Below are 9780 nucleotides of genomic sequence, written 5' to 3'. Positions count from 1 at the left end.
CACACAAACACACACACACACACACACACACACACACACACACACACACACACACACACAAACACACAATGGAATTCTATTCACCCATTAGAAGGGATGACTTTTCACCAGTCTTAAGGATAATGAAAGGCTTGGGAAAATTATACTAAGAGAAAGGAATGCAGACTCAGAAAAATATAGGTTTCATGGATTCATTCATTTATTGTAGCTAGAAGGTGCCTACAAATCTACAAGACAGATTCTACCTCTTCCCAGTTAGAATGGCCATTATCAAGAAAACTAATAATAGCAAATGCTGCCGTGGGTGTAGCCATTTGGGAACCTCCCTGGGCTGGCTTTGAACCATGATCCTCAGATCTCAGCCTCCTGAGTAGTTAGGATTACAAGCGTGAGCCACCAGCACCCGGCTCCAATTGGGAACTCTATTACACTGTTGGTGGGAAGTTAAACTTGTTCAACCCCTCTGGAATGCAGTATGGAGTTTCCTCAAAAGACTAAACATAGATCTCTCTTATAACCCTGTAATTCCCCTCACGGGCAGTAATCCAATAAATAAACAAGCTCACATACAAGCATAACCATGTTCAGGGCGCCCAGGCCCAGAGTTCAAGGACTGGAAAAAAATGTTACCACTGCTGGTATTTGATCCCGAAAATATGTACTTTTTGACATAAGATAACAAATCATTCTATTTGCAGTAGCTAGGACAGGATTTAAATGTTGTGGGTGATAAAATGGCTTCTTTGTTGAATGTTAGGAAAATATGTAGGCAGTCCAACAAAAGGGAGATTTTTTTTTTGGTGTTGGTCGAGGGGCTTTAAGTCTGGGCTCTTCAACTCAAGTCAGTGCTCTTCATCTTGAGCCACGGTACCACTCCTGCTTTTCTGGTGTTTAAATGGAGATAAGAGGCTCAGGGGCTTTCCTGCCAGGCCGGCTTTGAAAAGTAGTCCTCAGTTTTCAGCTTCCTGAGTAGCTAGGATTACAGCTGTGAGCCTCTGGCACCAGGCTAAAAATGGGAGATTTTTATAAAAGAAAATCCCCCTCTTCATCTATGTCTAAAGCTCAGATATCACTATTAGAACACATCACCCTCAACTCATTTCATCAGACATTTGTAAATTTTCTCTTTTCCTTCATGTGGGAATACTGCAGTAAATATCAACTCAGCTGTGGGACTGGATCAATTGTTCGGTAATTGCTAGCACCTAAATCAGAAACTGTTACATCAAAACAAATGAAACCCTCATTTGGAATGTTTTTTTCTCTTTTTATTACAAATCTGTGCTTGATTCCTTCCTAATGTGATATTGGACCTTGTAACAGAGTGATGACATTTTCTTTCTCTTCAGCAATTGGCCTTCTCCTACATGTGGTCAAATATTTAAGAATGCAAAGATTTCCATTGATAATTCATTAAGCTGACCTCTAAGAGAGTGCACTTTTCTGGAAGTTGGTCTGCTGTTTTGTTCTTCTATGCCCAGGCTTTCTAAGATTTATTTGCTCTACAAGGAATTGTATTTTCCAATCTTCGTGTGACCAATTTTAGTCTCTCTGATCAGTCTTTTGACCCTCTCTCTGAAGTCTCATTTCAGTCTGCCTCATAAAAATATATTCGTTATCAGCTAAATGACTCTCAGCTTCTGTATTTTGCCTGACTTCATGTAGGCTGTGATAGTTGCCCTGAGTGGCTGTGCCTACTGGAGTTTTGTTTTGTTTTGTTTTTAGAGGTCTAGGATTACTATTCAAGGTAGTAGCTTCTCTGGGCACCATTGATCCCCAGGCCTAGAGTCAATGGGTTTTTCTCCTAAAGATACAAAGAACAGCTGAATAAATTCCTGTTTTAATTGTCTCAAAATGAGGCAATCGGGCATCCTTGCAAAGCCATGGATAATCCAATGTAACCACTTACAAAAAATGGTCTATCAAGATGGCTTTTCAAGGTTGACTGTCAAAAATGTTCATTTACAAGTCACCACCATAAAACAGATCACATACCTGGGAGCAGACTTTTGGAAGGAAGGTACCCCTTCCTTCCTTCTCTTATGATAGACCAAACCATAATATTCTGCAGTTGTGGTCAGACTTGAGCACATTTTCCCTAGAATATTCTGTAGTGTAAAAGAGGAACAACTATCAAAATAAAGGTGAAAATACTTGTCCACTACACACTGATTTATCTTTTTTATATCTGTTGTTATTTTCTTTACTTCAAACATATGGATAATTTAAACTTGGGATTAGACAAGTGGCAAAATATTAATATAATAAACATTCAGTTTACTTTTATATATCCAATATAATACACTTAACCCTTTATGGAAAATTAAATCCAATTGTAGAAACAATGGCAGAAATATAAAATAATCCTCAATATGTGTAATCAAGCACCCATACACCATCAACTATCTACTCAGAAATTCAGTCTCTATAAATATTTATTTGGTAGAAAACAATAAAATTAATTAATGAATGTGACTTTTAAGTATCATCTGAAACACTCCTCATATATATAATTGTATATAATTTTATAGATGTTACCTAGGTAGGAATTTAACATGCATGTAGAAATCAAATTTCCACAATTTAAGCTAGATGAGAGGAGTCAAACTCTGATGTACTGTGTGGTGTGAATATTACCACAGTGCTGAACCCTTCCATCTAATACCAAGTCATGTGCAATAATTTATTATTTGATGTTAAGATGAGTGCTAAGTGTAGAATACATTTTGAATTATTACATTAATTCACAGAAATGAAGCAATATTGATATGTTATTTTTTAAAATTCTAATGCTTCTCAATTGTACAATTCATGAAATATATTATTAAACTTAGTTGCACTTTCTTTTCTATAGCTACTGAAATTAAAATTATATATTAAATATTCAATATTAAGAAATCAATAATAAGTAACCTATTTTTAAAATTATATACTATTAAACTGTGATTTGAAGTTTAGTTCTTATAAGTTGTGAGGTAAAAAAACATTACTAGAATTATTAGTAATATTTTTTTAACTTACCAGCTTGTTATTTGTTTAATAATTGTGTCATTTTTTTATTCTTGGTCCATGTAATCTCTTCACCTTAATTGTTTAGGTTTCTATTTTATCTCTATTGGTTTACTGATTGTGCATTTTGTTTTCCCTATTTACTGACTGACATGAGGCTGAAAATCTGTATGCAAGTTTATTACTTCTTATGTTAAAGTCAAATTACTGCTCCCCACAGCTGTTTTATTCTTCTTTGTATAGTACAGTATTTCCCCCACTCACATCTCCTGTATTGCTGCTTGCTATCATGTATTTTGTTTTTTATTTAAATTTTATTGTCAAGTTAATGTACAGAGGGGTTATAGTTTCATAAGTAAGATAATGAATTCATTTCTTTTATAACTTGTTATCCTTTCCCCTATTTTTCTCCCTCTTCCATCCCAATGCCCCCCCAAGACTATTTCCAACGTATTGTCTTGTGAGTAACACTGTTGCATTATATTGTTTAAATCATTTTCTATTTACACTTAAGACTATATAAATAAATTTAGTTAGACCTTTTACAAGGCTATATGTATTTTATTTATTTTTTGTTCATGGCTCTTTCCAAAGCCTGCGTGTCTAATTTTTCTAGGTTTCTTTCAGTCTCATGTAGTTCAGATTTCAAACTGAAGTATAAATGGAAAGAACCAAAAAAACAATAGAGTTCCTCTCATCTGATGATTTCTCTACAAGAATGAGGAAAGAGTTCAATCTTCTAAGGACCTTTGATTGGCTATCAAAAAGAATTCATTCCTCTAGGTCTTCCCTATTTTTGCAATTTAACTTAAATGATGTAAAACACAATATACTACTCAGATACTTTTACATTTTCATCAGTTTTGCACATTTTCATATGTACTTAACCTCAGTCTACAACATTCCTTCATTATTCTGTCCCTGATGTTTTTATACTGCCAACACATAATAAAACCAGTTTGATTTACAGCATGGGAAGCTATCCACCTGGCTGCCTTTGAAGCAGAGCATGGTCAATAGAGAACATTCCTTCTGGTTTCTCATTACATGTAAAGGCTTTTGTAATGCTTATTGCATTCTATTTAGTATTTTAAAAAACTGCTGGCTAGTTTGTGATCATTTGGGTAAATGCCCCAAAGTGGTATTGCTGGATCATAGAGGAGTTCTATGTGGAGTCTTTGGAGGAACCTCCATACTACTTTCCAAAGCAGTTGAACAAGTTTACACTCCCAACAATTATGCATTAAGGTTCCCTTCTGTCCACATCCCCTCCAGCCTCTGTTGTTATTAGAGTTCTTGATTATAGCCATTCTAACTGGGGTGATATGGTATCTCAATGTTGTTTTGATTTGCATTTCTTTTATGGCTAGAGAGGTTGAGCTTTTCTTCATGTGTCTATTGGCCATCCTCCTTTCCTCTTCAGAGAAGTTTCTCTTTAAGTCTTTAGCTCACTTATTTATTGGGCAGTTGTTTCTTTGAGGATTTGTTGTTGGGGGATTTAATTTTTTTGGGTTCCAGGTATATTTTAGATATGAGACCCTTGTCCGTTACCAGCACAACTATGTTTACTGCAGCATTATTTCCCATGGCTAAGATATGGAACAAACCCAGATGCTCCTCACTAGATGAAAGGATGAAGAAAATGTGATATATATATATACACAATGGAATTCTATTCCTCCATCAGAAAGTATGACATTGCCCAATTTGTTAAGAAATGGAAAGACTTGGAAAAAATTATATTAAGTGAATTAAGCCAGGTCCAAAAAAACATAGGTCCCATGGTTTCCCTTATTTGCAATAACTAGTATATGTCTGAGTCAAGCAGAAATGGTCAGATACATTGATGTTAGGTGAAATGAACCCCAAGATAAGGATTCAATTGTTTTTTTCTTTATTGCAATTGTTTCAAACATTTATAAGATGATTTCTTTGTTGATTTGTATGTCCGTCCTCCATGGTATAACCCATGCTTTCACTGTATTTGATGTTGGTATAAGTTGTGGAGGGGAAGGGAAAAAACAAATCGTTTAAATAGGGATGCAGGTGGACTCATTGCAATAATGAGATGAAACAAGTCCTTATGTCGAAAAACGAACTTTACATCTTTGGTGGGGGGGGGGGGGTGGTGGGAGGGGGGGTGTGGGGGAAGATGGGAAAGGATGGAAACAGGAAGCAAAGAAGGAGGCAACAGTGCTTGATAAGAAATATACTCATTATCTTGCCCATGTAATTGTAAGCTCATTCCTAGAAGTTTATGTCAAGTATTTCACAAGTTTTATTTCTCTTAATTCTTAAGAAAACATTGGCTATAATTCTAATATTATTACCATTTTAGTGTTAGGAAATATTGTAATTAAAGGCACTAAGTGTATGACGCAAAGACACACAGTGGGGAAGGAAATGAGTCAAAATTTCCAAAAGTCAGCAATAAAAAAGTAGGTAAAATCCTCTCCATTCCCTTACACTCTCAATTCAATATTCATGTTGTCCAAGATAGCAATTATTGCCCACGGTAATTGTTTTCTGTCACATTTTGTCTTCAACACGGACTGTATTGGTGACATTGGGTTATGCTCAGAGTTGAGCTCATAAATTGAGGTCTAAAGAGAGACAAATTTCTTCTGTTCCACAGTTCCAGTATACGTTTTAAAAAGTACTAAAACTAGCCGGTAGCTGGTGGCTAACACCTATAATCCTGGCTACAGAGGAAGCTGAGATCTGAGGATTGCGCTTCAAAGCCAGCCCAGGCTGGAAAGTCTGTGATACTCTCATATCCAATAAAACACTAGGAAAGAAGAAGTGGCACTGTGGTACAAGGGGTAGAGCACTGGCCTTCAGCTGAAAGGCACAGGGACAGCGCCCAAGCCCAGAGTTCAAGCCACATGACCCATAAAAAAAAAGATTAAAACTTTTAAATACCATCACTTACTGTCTTTTAAGAATCCAAAAATGAAATAAATTCACATATAATAACTCCAAAATGCTTTAAAAGCAGGAGATGATAAACAAGCCTTTATGAAGTAAATTTTCTTCTACTTTTTAAATTATTCTGAAAGCATTGTGATGGTTGGTCACACCTGTAATCCTGTCTACTCGGGTATGTGCTCAGGAACCTGAGATCTGTGGATAACCCTTGGAAGCCAATCAGGACAAAAAATATTCATGAAATTATTTTTTTAAAAAAATTAATGAACTAGAAAGAGCCAAGAATGGAGATATAGCTTATATAGTAGCTCATCAATCTAGAGAGGAATGGCCTAGGGAGAACTTGATGCACTGAATTCTAACTCTGAGAACGAAAATGAGCAGGCACGCACATACATACATACATACATACATATATACACACACACACATTTATTCAAAATATCTTCATATCAGTGTTTTGCATTAATTTCTTTGTTAATGATATTAAATGGGTAAAATATGGGAAATATTCTCTTCCATCCAAGAATATTTTTATGTTTTTTTATTGTAAAAGTACTGTACATAGTGGTTACAGTTAATAAAAAATGTAATGAGTATATTTCCTATCAAGCATTGTTACCTCCTCCTTTGTTTTCCCCCACCATCCCTTCCCTCTCACCTCCACAAGTACACTCCCCTCCTCCCACCCCTCCTAAATTGTAAAGTTCGTTTTTCACCATACTGTCTTGTGTGTCACATTGTTGCAATGGGTCATACTGTATCCTTATTTAAGCATTTTGTTTTTTCCCTTTCCATCCCCAAATTAGAAAAGTGTATATATAAGATGGAGGTGCACCAACATCAGATACAGTGAAAACAGGGGTTTAACTGTGGGGGGGCGCACATATAAAAAATCACATCATACGTTATAAATATATTAGAAACAACAGAAAGAAATAAAAAACCACTTTGGCCCTATCATGGGGTTCATTTACCTTAACATCATCTTATCTATTCATATGCACATGCTTTTGACCTTTTCTTTTCTTTTTTTAATTGTGAAAATACCATACAGAGGAGTTACAATTACGTGGAAAAGGTAATGTGTACATTTCTTATCAAGCATTGTTGCCTCCTCCTTTTTTTCGCCTTACCATGCCTTCTTTGCTTATCCCAGACATACATTCGTTATTGCAAATAAGGGATACCATAGGACCTATGCTTCTTTTTTTATTGTGAAAATACCATACCGAGGGGTTACAATTACATGGGCGAGTTATTGAGTGCATTTCTTTTTTTTTATTATTATTGTGAGAATACTGACAGAGGAGTTACAATTACATGGGCAAGATAACGAGTACATTTCTTAGCAAGCATTGTTGCCTCCTCTTTGCTTCCCCTTCCCACCCCTTCCCATACTCTCCCACTTCCCCCACCCGGTCCTCCTCCCCCCAAAGTTGTAAAGTTCATTTTTTGACATAATGACTTGTACATCTCATTGTTGCAATGGGTCCACCTGTATCCCTGGTTAAACGAATTGTTTTTTTTTTTCCTTCCCCTCCACAAATTATACCAACATCAAATGCAGTGAAAGCATGGGTTATACCTTGTGGGAGGGACATAAAAAGCAACATAGAAATCGTCTTATAAATATGTTAGAGAAAAATTGCCTGAAAGAGAAAAAAAACAAAATACATTTGAATACTTGTCTTGGGGTTCATTCCCCTAACATCAACTTATCTGACCTTTCCTGCTTGCCTCAGACATATACTAGTTATTGCAAATAAGGGAAACCATGGGACTTATGTGTCTTTGGGCCTGGCTTACTTCACTTAATATAATTTTTTCCAAGTCTTTCCATTTCCTAACCAATGGGACAATGTCATTCTTTCTGATGGAAGCATAGAATTCCATTTTTTATCAAGCATTGTTGCCTTCTCCTTTCTTTCCCCTTCCGATCCCTGTCCATCTCCCACTCCCCACCCCTACCAAACCTCCCCCACCCCAGCCCCCTCACCATCTACATCTCTCCACCCCCCGGCCAAAATCATTTTTTGACATAACGACTTGTTCATCTCATTTTAATGGGTCCACCTGCATCCCTATTTAAACAATTTGTGTTTCTCTTCCCCTTCACAAATTATACCAACATCAAATACATTGAAAACAGGGGCTTTAGCTTGCAGGAAAAACATACAAAGCAACAAAGAAATCATCTTATAAATATGTTAGAAACAATCACAAGAAAGAAAAACCATTTGAATCCTGTCCTTGGGGTTCATGTTGCCTAACATCAAGTTATATGATGTTTTCTGCTTGTCTCAGACACATAGTAGTTATTGCAAATAAGGAAACCATGGGATATATGTTTCTTTTTGGGCCTGGCTTACTTCACTTCTTTGGGCCTGGCTTAATTCACTTAATATAATTTTTTCCAAGTCTTTCCATTTCCTAGCAAACTGGGTGATGCCATTCTTTCTGATGGAGGCATAGAATTGCAGTACACACACACACACACACACAAATACATACACTTTCTTGATCCATTCATTTACTGTGGGGCATCGGGTTTGGTTATGTATCTTAGCTATGGTAAATAATGCTGCAATGAACATAGTTTTGCTGGTAGTTTTAGTATGGTCTTGTTTGGGATCATTTGGATGAATGCCCAAAATGGGATTGCTGGGTCTTAGAGGCACTCTATGTAGTTTTTTGAGGAACCTCCATACTACTTTCCAAAGTCTTCGAACAAGTTTAAACTCCCAACAACAATGCATTAAGATTCCCTTCTGTCCAAAGCCCATCCAGCATCTGTTCTTTTAAAAATCGGGAATGCTTCGCGAACCTGCGTGTCATCCTCAGTCAGGGGCTATTGTTCTCTTTATTGTTCCAATGTTAGTGTATGTACTACTGAATTGAGCACAGAACATTTTTTATATATAAAGTGTAATTGATTTTCTTAAAGTAGACAATTCCACAAAAATTAAATTCAAAAGAATTGTCGTGAAATTTGAGAACCATGTATTTTTTACATAATAACACATTTAAGAATAAAGTCAAGATTGACATGTCAAAAACAAAATAATTCCAGACATTTGTTGTTCAACGCATGTGTTGGAGGAGGAATTCAATTATTCTGTACAAGGAACCTGTCATAATGAACACTATAGAAAGTTTTAAGGTTTGTTAAAAGTTTTAATGTTTTAAATATGTTTAATTTTGGGAATTTGCTCATATATGCCAAAATTTAGACTATTTAGCAGGTTGTAAAACTTTTCCACAAAGCATATAAGATTCATGGTAGCAGTCATACACTACTAAGTATGTACATTTCAGAGTTTATAGAAACTGTACTAATGAGAAGTTGCAAAGTGTTTGTGTAAAGAAGCAGAGTGAAGATTTAAGACATTACCTTCACAGTTTCTGTTAAAATTTAAGGGCTTCCTTACTTTATATGTTAGCGAGGAACAAATGATGGTATAAGCCATATACAAATGATGAGATGAACCATAAATAATAATCTTAGTGAGTAACTTTAAAGGCTATTGATAGCCTATAAAATTCTGGTTTAACATCATAGACTTAGGCAGTTTTAAATGTACAGCAATATGAGAAAATAATAAATCAAATATGTAGTACATTTCAAATATTGGAAACAGTGGTAATTGTTTTGTTTTTTTATTTTATTAATCATTAATATTTATGTATTGGTTTTCCTTATTTGTAGCATTGTTTTCCTTGTTGTAATATAATACAACTTTTTGTAAGTCATCATTAGGAAGTACTTTGAGAATGTTATTGGGATGGCCACTCTGTTTTTTATAGGTATATGTGAATTTACAAAAAGCAAAATTAGTAAAA

At 35.5% G+C, this 9780-nt stretch overlaps 1 non-coding gene across 1 annotated transcript; it reads right to left on the bottom strand.

Moving 5' to 3' along the window:
• Positions 1 to 8740: 8740 nt before the first annotated feature.
• On the bottom strand, positions 8741 to 8842 carry LOC122110482. Its single transcript, XR_006147879.1, has one exon. It is a non-coding gene; the product is annotated as a U6 spliceosomal RNA (small nuclear RNA).
• Positions 8843 to 9780: the final 938 nt, after the last annotated feature.

The sequence above is a fragment of the Dipodomys spectabilis genome, unplaced genomic scaffold (genome assembly GCF_019054845.1).
Source record: "Dipodomys spectabilis isolate Male_0828 unplaced genomic scaffold, ASM1905484v1 ptg000078l, whole genome shotgun sequence".
In the NCBI taxonomy this organism is placed as follows: Eukaryota; Metazoa; Chordata; class Mammalia; order Rodentia; family Heteromyidae; genus Dipodomys; species Dipodomys spectabilis.
Note: the sequence above shows the minus strand (reverse complement) of the source record. Positions and strands in the feature narration are given on the sequence as shown.